Here is a 15,335-nt window from a genome sequence, read left to right on the forward strand (position 1 = left end):
ATTCATGTGGCTGCTGAACACCTCCTTTCATCAGTTGTTACCTCGTGAGTTTCATTCATTTCAGCCATTGTAGGAGTGCACTCAAATGGAATGAAAAGTCCTACTCTAGTCTAGATTTCAAAGTATGTAAACTAGTGCTAACGTACCATGATGCAATGCTTCACGCCTGTAAGATGACAAAGTTTCCAAAATGTACTACTGAGGGTGTGGAAGTGTGTTTATGTACGAAAACTGAATGATTTCTGTTCTGAATCTGAAACACATCACCTCCTGCTCGTGTTACAAGGGGGAATATCTTCTGCTCCTGACTCATCTCAGAGCTCAGCTCCGTCACCTCCGTCACTCTCGTTTTCTCTCATCCTCCACCTCGACTTTACGGAGCCGTAAAGACGACAAAAACCCCGCAGACTTTCACCTCCTCCTCCTCTCCCCTACAGTGCACATATCACTCAGGTTGCTCTCTCTTCTCAGGAGTCAAAAACATTAGATTTGACATGAATTTGGGAAATGATGGGTGTGCAGTGAAGTTCGACTTTCCACTCACAGACATGACCCTCACTTCTGACTTATATGTGTAGACCAGTGTTTTTTCTAGGGATCTACTTTTTAAAAATGACAACCTGGCATGTGCATTACGAAGCAGGTAGAAATCACAGAATGTTCACAAATTAACATTCCTAACAATTTTTTTGTTGGCATTTCCGCATCATCATTGAAAACATATTACATACTTTATAAATAAGAAATAAATGTGTTTGGACTGAGTTAACAGGCCATCACACATTTTTTAAATGCTTTATAAAAGTTGTTCTGCAAATATAAATCTTAAATTTCCAGGATTTCTTCCATAGTCTTTTATTTATTTGGCAACCCAAATAAAATTTTCTTCTCCTCCTCCATGTCTGGTCTAGATGACTTAAATTTTAAAATATACTCTGTCGTTCATGTATAGGGGTTTAGTTTAGAGTACAAGATCAAACAGCCCAGAAGACCTCACATCAAGACATCAGAAATACTTTGAGATGGTGGCAGCTTTTTCTTTACACATTCAGAGAGATCACCAAGACACTGATAACAGCTTTTCATGAAAGAAATAAAGAAAAAACACATTTGTAATGAGCGAGAACAAACTGGATCCCACGAGGGGTGTGTGAGATGAAACTATGGGGTCACAAGAAAAAAACAAATTGATTCTATAAAAGAAAGAAAGAAAATCAAAATTGGGTTCATTTCTGGTTCTGTCCAGTGAAAGACATATAGTTTTACCTATTATCCAGACATACAGACAAACATGTAAAAATGATTCCAGTCAAACTATAAATCAAACAACCTTCTTGGATTCTTTGATTGAACTGTTATACTGTGAAAAGTTTTCTATCATCCCCTTCAGGAGGGGATCATGTGATCGTTTGCATGTATGTGTTTGGGATCAACAGACCTGCAGCTTGTCTGCAGCTAATCTGGTTCAGGAAGTCATGGATTACACATAACTGGATTCCATAATCTGGATACAAAAAAGGTAAGTAAGTATTTTTAAAAGATGTAATCACATTACAGAGACCTAAAAACTGAGATTATTAGTTTGTAGTTATCCTTACAGTTATCAATTCATTATCATGTCTTCTTGTGAAAAATGTTTTTGCTGGATTGAAAAAGGTCAACATTTTTTTGTCTTTAAATGAGTCAATTAATCAACCAATCAATTAATTGCACACAACAAAGACAGTAGCTAGTAGGAGCAGCTGGGCAAACATCATAACATTATATTTTATTGTTTTGTTTTTGTTTTATTTCATTTTTAATTTTTGTTTTAATTTCAGTTTCAGTTTATTTCCAGAGTAGGTTTGTTCATTTCACTTTAATTTGTATAATTTAAAAGTGTATAGTTTGAGTTTTTCTTTCATTATAAAATGGGGACATTTAACACAGGCAGATATAAGAAGTTCAGAACAGTTATGACAATACAAACACAACTGACTCACAGTCATGTAGACATCCAGTATCAAAAAACAGCCATACCACTGCCTCCTCATTCATGTTGTGTTGATAAATTTGACCAAATTAAGAAAACTAAAGACATTTTTTAAATTTTATTTCAGTCTGTACACAATGTAATTTCAGTTCATTTTTTATATAATATAATACGTCTAGTTTTTACTCTTATTTCGCACATACTTTTAGTTTTTAGTTTATTTTTAGCTACTAACCTTGGCACCAGTATGAAATGTAAGGAGCCACTGCCTCAGTAGAGAATAGAAAATATTCCAGAGAGACTCATTACAGTATGTAGTCTTATATTTAACTTTGTGTGTGTGTGTGTGTACAGTTTTTTACTCAACCAGTAAAAAGCTCTTTACATGACAGTGCTGTGTCGTGTGGACTAGCAGGGTTTACTGTACTTGTCTTAGTTTTGTTACAGTTTGCAGTTTTGTGCAGTTTTTTTTTTTAATTTTGTGGTTTTATTCCATAAATGCCATCAATTATTATGCTTTAAAAATCAGCTGTAGTTTTTATTATTTTAAAGCAAAAATGCCAGAATATCAAATTCTAAATGCTAACTTGCTGTTTTTCTTCAGTTATTTATTCTAATTCCATAATTCTATTTCCACATATTCAAAATGTAATTTTGACTAAATGTAATTCTAATCAATATCCACAACTCAGGTCTCATGGTGGAAAATGTCAGTTGTTGATATGAAAAATGTCATTTTTACTGTGACGATGTTCATTGTAGATATCTACACTCAACTTACATTACAGATATCACAAATTCAATTCTGAGTAGTTCAAATTAAATTACTGACATGTCGGCTTTGAACTGTAACCAGTCAGTTTAGTTTCAGATAATTATGGTAAGTTTTAACATTTAATGACAAAGTTTGAAAGATATCTGTACACTGATGTCATTTGTCTTACAAAGAATGTCATTGTGGACATCTGAAATGTTCATTTTGACTAAGAAGAGCAGAATTACAGATATCTGTTATACGTATCTAGTATATGTATACATATATATATATATATATATATATATATAGAGAGAGAGAGAGAGAGAGAGAAAGAGAGATAAAACAGATGTCAAATCTTTTTTGAACGTGGAAATTCAGTTGTTGATATCTGCAAGTGTTATTCTTATTAGTGAAAAAGGAATTAAAGATATCGCATTTAAATATAATTCATTAAAGATATCTGAAATTCAAGTTTAATTTCTACAATAAAATATATTTTGTAAACAATATATTTGACTAAAAAATTGTTTTACAGGTATCATAAATTAACATTTTAACTAATCAACATTTCCTCTGATTTTCTTGCGTGTCATTTTAAGTTACACAGTATGCTGACTGGTTACTGACTGGAGATTCCTGATTGAAATGATTTAAATTTATGCAGAACTTGTTTGCTCTATCAAAACCACATCCTGCCGATCGAACGGGACAACAAAAATAGCAGAGGGTTGACTGTGGTGTGCTGACAGACTTTAACCAATCACTGCACAGAGAGGAGAGGAGAGAAAATGAGAAACAGTGAGGAAGATGGTGTGAACGGAGAGGAGGTGTGACTAATGTCAGTGAGTAACAGTGATACACTGAAGAACATCTGTGGGAATGTGCCACTTACACACACATCTCCACATGCTGAAGAGGCAGAGTTCACACCAGCAGCAGCCTGCTGATCACACCTGCACACAACCATGTGGTCAACATCAAACCTTTGGCTATTAACCACAGATAACATTTTGAACTTTGAGCTTCCAGTATTTTTGACATCGTCCCACAGCCTGAGGCAGCAGAACGATTCACTACAGAACATGGAGTCCTGACTGATTTTTAGCATCATTAACATGTTTTTTTTTTTACATTTGGCCTTAATCTTTTACAGTATTATGAAAGAACAAAAGAAAGAAAGAACTTTCCTCCAACCATAACTTTCTTCTTCTCATTCACTCCCTCATCTGCTCCATACTATACGTTGTCTGTTGTCTGTCTGTTAGGTGGAGGCTCAGCACTGCCCCTAGAGGCCTGGACCACTTCTGTTGTATGTTGGTTGTTCTCTTATTTGCAGCGCGATTCTGTATATGTAACTTGTTTTTGTATATGTTGTATATTGTATTGTATATTTTGTATATTGTCGGCCACCGTAGTGTTGGCCTTTCAACAGTACATGTTTGAGCTTGGATGGTAAATAATCCAGAATGGGATTCCAAATTTTAAGAAATGACCCCTCATTATCCCGAAAGGCCACACTCCTATTGTGAGGCAGAACACTGAAAATCTTCCTGCACCAGAGTGTTACTGTGGGTGGAGTATCTTTAATCCATTTAAACAGGATGCATTTATGAGCAAGAAGCAACAAGCATGTTTCTTCTATCAAAAGATGACTAGGTGTTTCTATATCAAGTAGTCTCTGATAATGGAGGAAAATGTGTAAAAGCGTTTCAATTGTCCCCGGTCTCCCCTAAGTGAACCTGATCAGTCAAGTAGCTGTGAGGAGGTCAGTGGTTCAACACAGTTCATTATTAGAAGTGTGTCCTCCTCCGTCAAGACGTCACCACGTCAGTGGATGAGACATGTCCAGGTGAGATGATCATGTTACAAACGCACACACATAAAAGTGACGTGAAGATTCCATGGTTGTGACTTGTGAAAACACGCAACCTTCACCAGTCAGAAAAGTACAGATTTACAGTTTCACACAACGATATTTTTCGCAAAAGTGACACCAAACGACGACCTTTTGCACTCCAACAACTACTCACAAGCTTTAGTTGACAAATGCGCTTTCCTCATGGAAGAAGTGAGATTTCTATCAGTTTTGTTGTTTTTAGTGTGTTGAGACTTTTAGCATCATTAACATTCACTGATATCAGCAGTTCAGAGAGGACATCTGTTCACATATTGTTTTAAAATCTTGATGATGACTGTCGATACTCAGTGTCAATTTCAAGGCTTAATATGCTGACAATCAACACAAAAAATCCCAAAATTATTTGAGATATTATGGGCCTAAGTGTATGAGAATGGACCTCAAAGCAGAAATGAAAAACCTCACTGAAGGCAAAGTGTGTATATTGTCTAAGTATTATAAGTTAAATGTACTGTAGTACTCACTGTGCAGTAAAATAGTCCCTGTCAGTGTTTTACTATGATGATTTTGGATTAATAGTCCTGACAGTGAATTTTCCAGTGAATCCAGGCCTGTTTTTAAATAATTAATTCAATTTAAGAAGCAGGATTCTTTTCTTTTCTTTAACCCATAAAGGAATAATATATTCATTATATTATATACAGTAATAATACAGTACAGTAATATTTTTAAATTAATAATTAAAATGTAAAGCCCATTGCCAAAATAATGTTTTATTTCTTACTGATAGGCCACTGATACACATGCAGTGTCAATTTTAAAAGCTTAATATGCTCACAATGAACAAAAAATATCCCAGAAAACATTTGGATATTACAGACTGTGGGAGAATGGTACACAAATCAGAAATGAACCTGTTTTATGTCACTCTGTCTTCATTTCACGGTCTTGATGCCAGTGTCTATGTATGCTTTCACATCACACCAGCAACATAAAACTTAATCAGTATAAATATAAGGGCTTGGCCATGTGCAGTATCCAAATCACAGAAGCTGGACCAGACTGCAGTTTTTTGAAAAGGGAAAAATGTGTGAGAAAACAGAAAAAAAAACTGTAGTGCTGCGGAGATGATCTGGCCTAAAAAAAAAAAAAAAAAATCTCCACATGAAAGAAAACATGTTTGTTTGGTTCAGACCTCAACAAATATCACACAATCATAATTGTAATAGTTTTTTTCAGTGAATATAAAAATTGTAATGCAAAAATGATCATTTCCACTGATCGTATCACATATCACAATCATAATTTCAGTCAAAATAATGGCGATATGACTTTTTTTTAATCAAATTGTGCAGCCCTGATAAGGACATCATACAGTAATACATATATTTGACACTTTTAACAAATATTGGTTCTTCCACGGGACTATTAATCTAATGTGGTGCCTATAATTCAACATATTTTTTCTCTAGAAAGTAATTATGATAAAACCTTTCACGGTGTGTTCATGTAACATGCACTGTTAAACAGAAATTTTGCAAAAACTCATCATTTCAAGGCAACTGTTTTGATCAACAATTACAACAATTTTGAATCAAACTCAAACTCTTTTGACAAAGTCTTAAAAAGTTGCCAACCTACAATCTTATGTTGAGGCAATTCATGTATCTTCTCAGATAAACTGAATATGTGAGTTTTAGAAAAAATAAAATAAAAAAAGTAAAGTCTTTAAAGTAAAAGTGAATAATGATTAATAATTTCATGTTAATTTTTAATTACAGTAATTTCCAAATAATGACAAATCAGGTTTACAGCTCACTATGAATGTTTGAAATACATAATTATTTATTTCTAAAACTCAAAAATATATCTAAAGAAGAAAAATAAGTTATCTCAACAAAAGACTTATTTTTAGTTTATTCAAAACATACTTAAATCTCAAAATGACAGTTGCCTTGAAATGGCGAGTTTTCTCAACATTGGAACAATAATTTTAAAGGTGTATTTGTCTGCCTTCAGATGAACAAAGAGAACATTTGGACACCTGTCCTTGTCTTCAACCCTAACAGGTTTGGTCTCCCACAGCTCGTCCTCCTCAGGATCCCGGCACCAGCCTTCCAAGGTGGCCTCTGCCCGAGTCCTGGGTCCAGTTCCTCCTCTTCTACCTGTTGGTGTTTACATTCTAACTTGTTCCCTTCTTCCTCCTCCTGTTCTGCTCTAACCTCTTCATGTAGCTCTTCTCCTGGTTCCTCCACCTGTAGCTCTTCTTCTAACTCCTGTCTTTGTTCTTCTTGTAGCTCCTCTTCTAGCAGCAGCTCAGAGTCAGAGGAGGACCAGTGGACATCCAGTGAACCTCAGTCACCAGAGGTGGGCAGTGTTGAAAATCTTGTAAATGAACAATTACTCCCAATCTTAATTAATCTGTTTTGATGGATATTTTTGACCAGGTTTGAGGATAACCTATGGGTGCTCTCTTGATTTGTTTTTTAACACCGTCATATATTCATATAACACAACATGCAATTTCTAAAAAAGTAATTCAGAGCAGTAGAACTAATTGCGTTTTTTTTTTTTGTTTGTTTGCAGACACTGAGCCTGTGAGAGCAGAGCCCTCGAAAACAACTCCAGCATCAGGGGTGAGTGGAGTATAAAATCTATACTCTGAGTACAATTGTTCCCATAAAAATGACTCAAGTAAAAGTAAAGATTACAATTTTAAAAAACATACTTGATTAAAAGTAAAAAAGTACCTGGTTAATAAATTATGCAAAGTACAAGTTACTTTACAGTTTGATAGTTTTTAGGGTGTTCTGCAATTATGGATGTAACAGACACCAAACAGACCACTAGCTACAACAAAAGTTAAGATTAATGTCACACTTGAAAAAATAAATGTAGCATAACGTTAGCTAGCTAACTCAGCTCAACAAATCAACTACAAATTACGAGAGACTTCTAACTTTAAGTCCAGCATTTTGACATACGTTATGGCATCTATTCAAAGCTGTCCAGACAGCAATTACTTAAGAATTATGTGAGAATATAGTGATCTCTTTTCTTGAGGAGAAAAATTGGGATTTGTGTTTTAGTCAGAATCATGCAGTCCTAGTGTAATGTGATGAATAAAACTGAAGTTCATATCTGTGAGCTACACTGAGACATCTGAAGCAAAGACCGTATGATCTGAGCCAGTATGGTTTTGGTTACAGCTTTTAATTTGCTGTGACTGGCTGCAACAGGATTACACCTGTTCCACATTTGCCATCAATCCTCACGTTGCACTCTGGTGTGGTGGGCCACAGAGAAACTCACTTCAGGCTTCAAAATGTCTCTCTTGAAGATGAAGAGACATGGTTAGAGCTCAGAATGGAAAGTAGATGTTTGCAGGCCTCAATAATGTCTTCTTAGCAGCTAGTCTTCTCTTTTAAGCCTTGTTCTGTCAGTCGTCTGCTTGTGATCATTGTGGAGACTTTCTCAGACTCTGATCTAGAAACATTTATCTCTGCCTGAAGATCAGCAGTGGTCTTCCTTCTGTCTCTAGTACTTCAAATCTTGAGGTGTCTGACGTTTCCAAAGCAGACTTGACCGCACTGTGAGACACTTTATGTCTTTCCCTGTTTGTGTCACCTTTTTATACCCAAATTTGAAATGAAAAAGTCAACAACTAATTTTTCTGTTCAGGAATGAAAGTAAATAACTAGAATTTGACATCTTAATCAAGAAATAATAATGTGCTTTGATACTTTTTCTGTTTTTGTGTAAAACAGTAAATTTTAAAGTTCATGGATAACAATAATATTTTAGCATTAAAAACATCATTTTGATTAAAGAACATCTACATACTGGTGTATTAACCATTACAGAAACATAAAAAATGATTCTGGTAATTACCAGTACTGTTAATTTAGGGCAGCTGTGGCATAAACCTTACACTGGGTGATGGTCTAATACATTTGTTAAGCGCTGTATATATATAGTTAGCAACAGAAATGAAGACTCAGAATGTTTTCATTTAGATCAACTTCTGTTTAATTATTCACAACCCCAAAAAAGAGACAGAAAACAAAAAAGGCTCTTTAACAATCCACAGTCATCATTATCGTCATATAATTCATCACCATCAGAAGAACAGAGAAATCCATCTCAATGTTATTTCCCTCTGGATAATATTAATGCTAGACTATATTAGAACATCTCCCTTGTGCTTCTTCTAAAACACTGTAATACTATTATAAGTCATTCTGTCTCTGGGGCACTGACGTGCTCAGGACAGACCCACTAGAATCATTCATGTCTTAAACGCTGGATATGTAAAGCTCGTCATGCTCAGTATCTTCATCTGAAGTGGATTTATCTTGTTGCCACACACACACACGCTCACACAAAAGTGTGTGTGAGCGTATGTGTGTGTGTGGTGAATAAAAGATAAGACTGAAGTAAAACACAGGTGATAGAGAAGTAAAGAGAAGGATGTCAGCACCATACTGTAAATAGTGCAGCAACAGGACATCAGCAGGCCTTCGTCCCTCGGCCTTTAACTCTTCATGCATACCATCATCGTCATCTTCCTCATGTCCTTTGAGCAGATCAGTACTGACTGATCCTCACGCACACAAACACACACTGTCTGTGTCAGTCTGTGAGCTTGTGCCCCCGTGTGGAGTTGTGTGGCAGCAGCAGCAGTCAGGTCAGGGGGAACATGCACCGCCACATGCATGATGGTCTGTTAGAGATCATGACTGGTTTTATATTGTAGGTTAATAAGGTCTAGTAAGGCACCCTTCATAAAGGCTTTATAAATGAAAACTAGTGGCTTATTAAAGGATAATATATCATTTACTTATGATAATTGCATCACTTATAAGCTATTAATGACAACACATTTGGAGTTGTCAGGTTGCAAAAAATCCCGCTGAGATATGTTTAAATTTGTATTTGGTAATAATGAAGTTATAAATGTTGTGGTCTTATGATAAAGCCAGACCGATATACTGGTTGGCCAATATTATCAACCCAATATTGGCCTGTCACAGCTATATTTTTTCCCATAGGCACCAATTGGATACCTTTTTCTTGACCAAACATAATGCAGATTGTTTTTATTTTTTTAATTTTTATAGGCAGCATTTTATGTATGTATGTATTTCATTTTTTTAAATTCTTCTAATCTGTTCTATTTGTGTGTTTATTTTATTTAGTTATTTACAAATAAACAAAAACACCAGTGAAATTTTACTGTTTCATTTTTGGATAATTAAGTTTATTGTATATGTGTGTGTCAGTTATCCCTTTAGTGCGTTTTGGCCTTAACTAACTGACAAAAATAATGCTAGGTTGCTAACAAACAAACAAACCATTTTGAGAAAAGAGTAAAGAGTTAACAAGAAATGGAAAACATCCCTGACCTGACGCTGTTTCATAATGATGTGAACTTAAATTACGTTTGCAAATACAATGTGATAAACCTCAAATCAAATATTAAGTGTTGTACTAAATGACCAAATGACGTTAGTATAATCAGATATTTCCTACTAACTCTCGCACACATACACGTTTCTACATGTATGCATGTATCGATCAAATAAAAAATTTAAGATAAGAACCCTTTCACACTGTCACAATGCTGGCTCACTGCAAAGTAGGATAACCCTGAATTTAGCCTTGGGCTTGCTGGTCCTACTCTGGAACAGGGTTAGCCCAGAATTTGGAGGTTTATCCCCTGAAAATGGACTAAACACGGGGCTAAAAGATGCCAGGGTGAAACAGAGCTTAAGACTGTTAAAGGGTAGTCATGTGTCATGCTAGAATGTAAACATTAGTCACATGTTTCATAAGACATTTACCCTGGGGCTAGTAGTGCAGTGTGAAACATAGCACTTGGCTTCGCTTAACCCTGGGTTAATAATATATATGTGTGTGTGTGTGTGTGTGTGTGTGTGTGTGTGTGTGTGTGTGTGTGTGTGTGAAAAGCCCTCTTAAGTTTTAATGTTACCGCCATCAGTTAGTTTAAAAGTAGTGAGCAGGTTGTGAGTGAACGACATCACAATCTGGAGATTATTTGCAAGCCGTCAACCCCAGAAGTTGTTGTTCTGTATGACACATACTATACTGGCTTCACAGATAAACAAATCTATGAGACATTGGCACATTATATGTATACCATTCAAAAAGCCTTTAGTTACTGCTTATAATGCTTTATAAAAAGTGCCTTATTAGAAGGTGGTACCCCTGACTTCTATTCACAATACTGCTGTGAGGCTAGTCATATACACAAACAAACTGCAACAAGTCTTCTTCCCTAACCTCTTTGTTGATGTAGCTTTCCCAGACTAGCGGAGGGTAGTTTGTCCTGTCAGAGTCACATCCAGACACATGATCCAGAGAGTCCGCAGGACAGTTTTTGTCAATGCAACCAGTATATCAGTGATCCATGACACTTTCTATGAAATACAACCTAATAAATTATATATTTTTTAAATGATCTGTAGTTAAATTGTTCTATATTTTACAGCACATACTCCAGGTACACATTTAGTAGCTTGACATAGAAAGAAAACATTCTGAAGAGAATTTTTTAACTGCCACTATTAAAAAAAAAAACAAACAAAAAAAAAACACCAGGGACCAGATGCATAAAGCTCTGTGTAGATTGAAACAAACGAAATAGGACACAAGCTGGCCAAACACCAGGACACCAGAGACTGCAGTGTCCACACACACACACACACACACAGAGACCTGCTCCACAGCATCCTGGATCACGCACTCCAAGCTTCAGCAGGACGAGTGGAGGAGGACTTTGTGTTTGTACATGGATGATGCTTCATGCTCAAACTCAGTCACATTTGATGGACAATGTTTCCCAGATGCTGAACTCTTAATATGAAGATGTTCAAACATATCATCATCATCATCATTATCTTGTTGCTGCTGTTCACATTCAACCTGATGCTAATTCAAACAATGACCTACAGAATTATTTCCTGAGTGTATACATGTATGTATATACAGTACCAGTTTGGACGAGTCTTCTCATTCAGTGGTTTTTTTTTTCTTTACTTTTTATAAGAAATGCTTCAGATTAAACCAACAGTGTGCAAAAAGCTGTCATCAAAGCAAAAGGTGGTGACTTTAAAGAATCTAAAATATCAAAGAGCTAAAAACTTTTGCATAATTGTAGGTCAACAGGTGTGTAGGAGAAGACAACGGGTCGACAATAAAAAGCACAAACACACACACTGTCTTCTGCATTTGCAATCAAAGATTTCATAACAATGTTACTAATTGATCAATGTAAATTATTAATCAATAACAACAATATGAAATTTTGCGAGTACAGAAGACAGTGTGCAAGAGTTCTTGCTTTTCAAGAATCTAAAATATATTTGGCCTTGTTTTCACTTTTTTTCTTACAACATAATTCCATATTTTATACTAAATATAAAGAAAAAACAACACTGAATGAGAGAATGTGTCTAATCTTTTAACTGGTACTGCATGTATTTATTTTGTTTTAGATTTTTACCTTATTACATTCTGAATCTATTCAATCGTGAGTTGTATTATGTGTGTATCATGAAGGAATTATAATAATAAAAAAAATTGATAAAATATGATAATAAAAGTTGCTGAATCCTTGAGATTCACGACTAAAACTACATGTAACTATAAAGACAGAAATATGCTTAAGACTTTCTTCTCTTCAGATGTATAAAGACCCTGATTCTGTTTTAGTCAGCGTGGAACTGGGCACACGTGTATGACTTATAATCATTGTTGCATATGGATACCTGTGCCCCGCTTCTTTTATTAACACTGTATGTGTGCTGATATGGTGTCTACATGGATTTTGTGTAAACACATCATTTATACATCTGGTCCCAGGTCTCGTTTTCATCATGTTGCCCTTCATCTCTATTTCGGGCAAACAATACGAGAGCCATGTTTTAAATAAAAGAGGTGGGGGGAAAAAAGCAGATTATTTTGGTTGAACCACAGAACTAAGATTCCAGTTCTAAATGATAATAATATGACAGATCCCTTTTCTAGTTGAAACCACCACCAAAGACAATGGAGGTTGTCATGAGATCACTGATTGGCTGCTGGAGCTCCTGATGGGTTTGCAGCTGTGACAGGGCACTGAAAGCTTTTTACTGAGGCTCTGCCACCAGTTACAGCAGGTTAAAGTCCCTCCTGACAAGAAAAAGGAAGCAAAATTATTCTCTTTTTCTCTGGGCAACAATTTCTGACATGCAGAATCACAGGATAAAAGTAAACTGCTGATAAAAGCTGTGCGTTGCTGCTCTGTAGCCGTGTGGACGGCGCACTGGCCTCCCATCAGTCACACCAACACTAACTGCTTCAACACAACTACCTTGTAACGTTTATCTTCTGCATTTCAAATTGTAATTCAACGACTGTTTCATTCTATAACTCAGTACTCAGTCTGAGCTCGCTGCAGTGATTCCCTTGCTTTGTTTCACAGGGAGCGTTCACAGCAGTCCAGTATTCTAGAGGCTGGGACCAATTTAGATTCAATTCAATCACTTCAACATACAGCTCGGCTCACTGATGAAAGAATATTGTGATATCTTTAAACACTCGATATGCTGAATTTACTACATACTGTATGTATGTGACAGTATTGGCACTTCAGTTTGAAGACAAACTTCCTGACATCCTGAACTCTCTCCAATCTGACCACTTGACTGATGATGTTTGCAGCTGGGAGGACATTTTTACTGCACTGTCTTGCTGCTTTTTAGCTTCTTCATTCTTGAGAACTGGAACAAAACTGTATTTTGAGGGAGTTTTTTCATTTCACAGCATAGCTGTAGTGGGCAGCCATTTTTTAGTTAAAGTGTCTCAGAGTTCTCTTAATGCTAATCGAAATACACGTTTAAACCATAATTCTTATTTAGCTTTGATTTAGGACTACAGAGTTGACATGTTAAGTTTGAGACATCTGATATTATTGAATGAATTTTGTCTAAAAAAATAGAAAGCTGAGCAGTCTTTTGGAATCGACGGAAAACTGGGAAACAACTTTAAAGGGCCAATATTTTCACCAAAAAGATATTTTAAGACAAAGATGATTAGAATTACAGATGCAATTATGAAATTAATCAGCAACTATTTTGCTAATAGATTAATCCATTTGAGTATTCTGTTGAGAAAAAAAGTTAAATGTGAATATTTTCTGGTTTCTTTAGTTCTTTATGACAGAAAACTGAATATCTTTCAATTGTGAGCAAAACAAGACATTAAAGGACGTCATCTTGGTCTTTGGAGACACTTTTTTTCCCTTCAAATTTTCACAATTTTCTGACATTTTACAGACCAAACAATTATAATCAATCATTTTAAAACAACAACAGGTTAACTGATGGAGAAAATAATAGCTAGATGCAGCCCTAATTATAATAACACATTTTTATACCTATGTTATCAGCAGGTATTCTGAAGATTTTTAAGACATTTTTAAATTGTTTTAAGTTGTGAATTCTTGTCTGGGACAAGAACATTTGATGACAAAGAGCAAATTAAAAAAAAAAAAGTAAAATAAAATAAAGCAAACTAAAATATTTCATAAATGACATATATTTCATTTAAGTAAAGGATAAATTCCCACCAAGCAATTGGCTAATTAGTGTTGGTATTAAAAATTCTTTACGTTTTTGTGGAAAAACACGATTTGTCCCAACTTTCAAGAATGCATGAGTTATAGTGCTAATACATAAAGTGCTCTGAGAGGAGATAGAAAAGATCAAACATGATTGGTGAATTGTTAAATTTCAAGATTACGGTTTTGTGTGATATTCTAGTTCTTCTAACCCAAACAGAAATGATCCTTCATCAGTCACCTACATTGCAATTTTCAATTATATTATTTGAATTGATTCAATTGACACAGAACTGATCGCCAACCTTTGTATTTTCACTTCATTAATCTATACAGACCATACGTATTCTCAATGATAGTGTGAACTTATAGAAATAAAACTATTTTCTTCTGGTAATCATTGTCAAGCATCAGTTCATGTTCAACGAGCAGATATGGAGGAGGGGGAGGAGGACGAGGAGGAGGATGGAGAGGGGGTGAGGACAGAGGAGTGTTGGGAGGATAAAGACAGAGTAGGAACCATGAGACTCCAGCAGGTATCATCGTCTCAAGTCAGGGCATTACTACAGGACTACAGTGCTCCCAACTCCCCCTAAATCTCCAAAACAGTCTAGATTTCATTGCTAACAGCTCTAACCCACGTTAAGACTTTTTCATTTGATTTGCTCTGAGCACAAAAAACACATTTTATCAGAAGGGATTTCTGTGGATGTGCTGGATACAGTTCCATCCCCCCAAACTACAAACAGGCTGGCAACCCGAGCATTTAAACAACTTTAAAGAGCTTTAAAACTCCCAAGTCCTGATGTGGAATTGGTGTTATAGTTGTTGGACAGGTGGGCAATCTGTAACACTGGTTAAAGGGATAGTTCAGGTTTTTTCAAGTGGGGTCAGATGATGAAGTAGTTACCCAGAGTCAAGGTCAGCAGCAAATTTAATTTCAGCTACCTAAAAATAAATCAATGTCAGTTAAAGTGTGTGCTGCATTTATAACATTTTCACCACTTCATCTTGCTGTCAGGCACAATTTTCTAACAGGATGCCTCCATGTGTTTTAAAAGGGTAGTTTGGTTTTATGAAGGTCATGCAATGACACAAACTAGGGTTGGTTGCAGAAAGATTTAAA

This window comes from Lutjanus erythropterus, chromosome 3 (assembly GCF_056507025.1).
Source record: "Lutjanus erythropterus isolate fLutEry1 chromosome 3, fLutEry1.hap2, whole genome shotgun sequence".
Lineage (NCBI taxonomy): Eukaryota > Metazoa > Chordata > Actinopteri > Lutjaniformes > Lutjanidae > Lutjanus > Lutjanus erythropterus.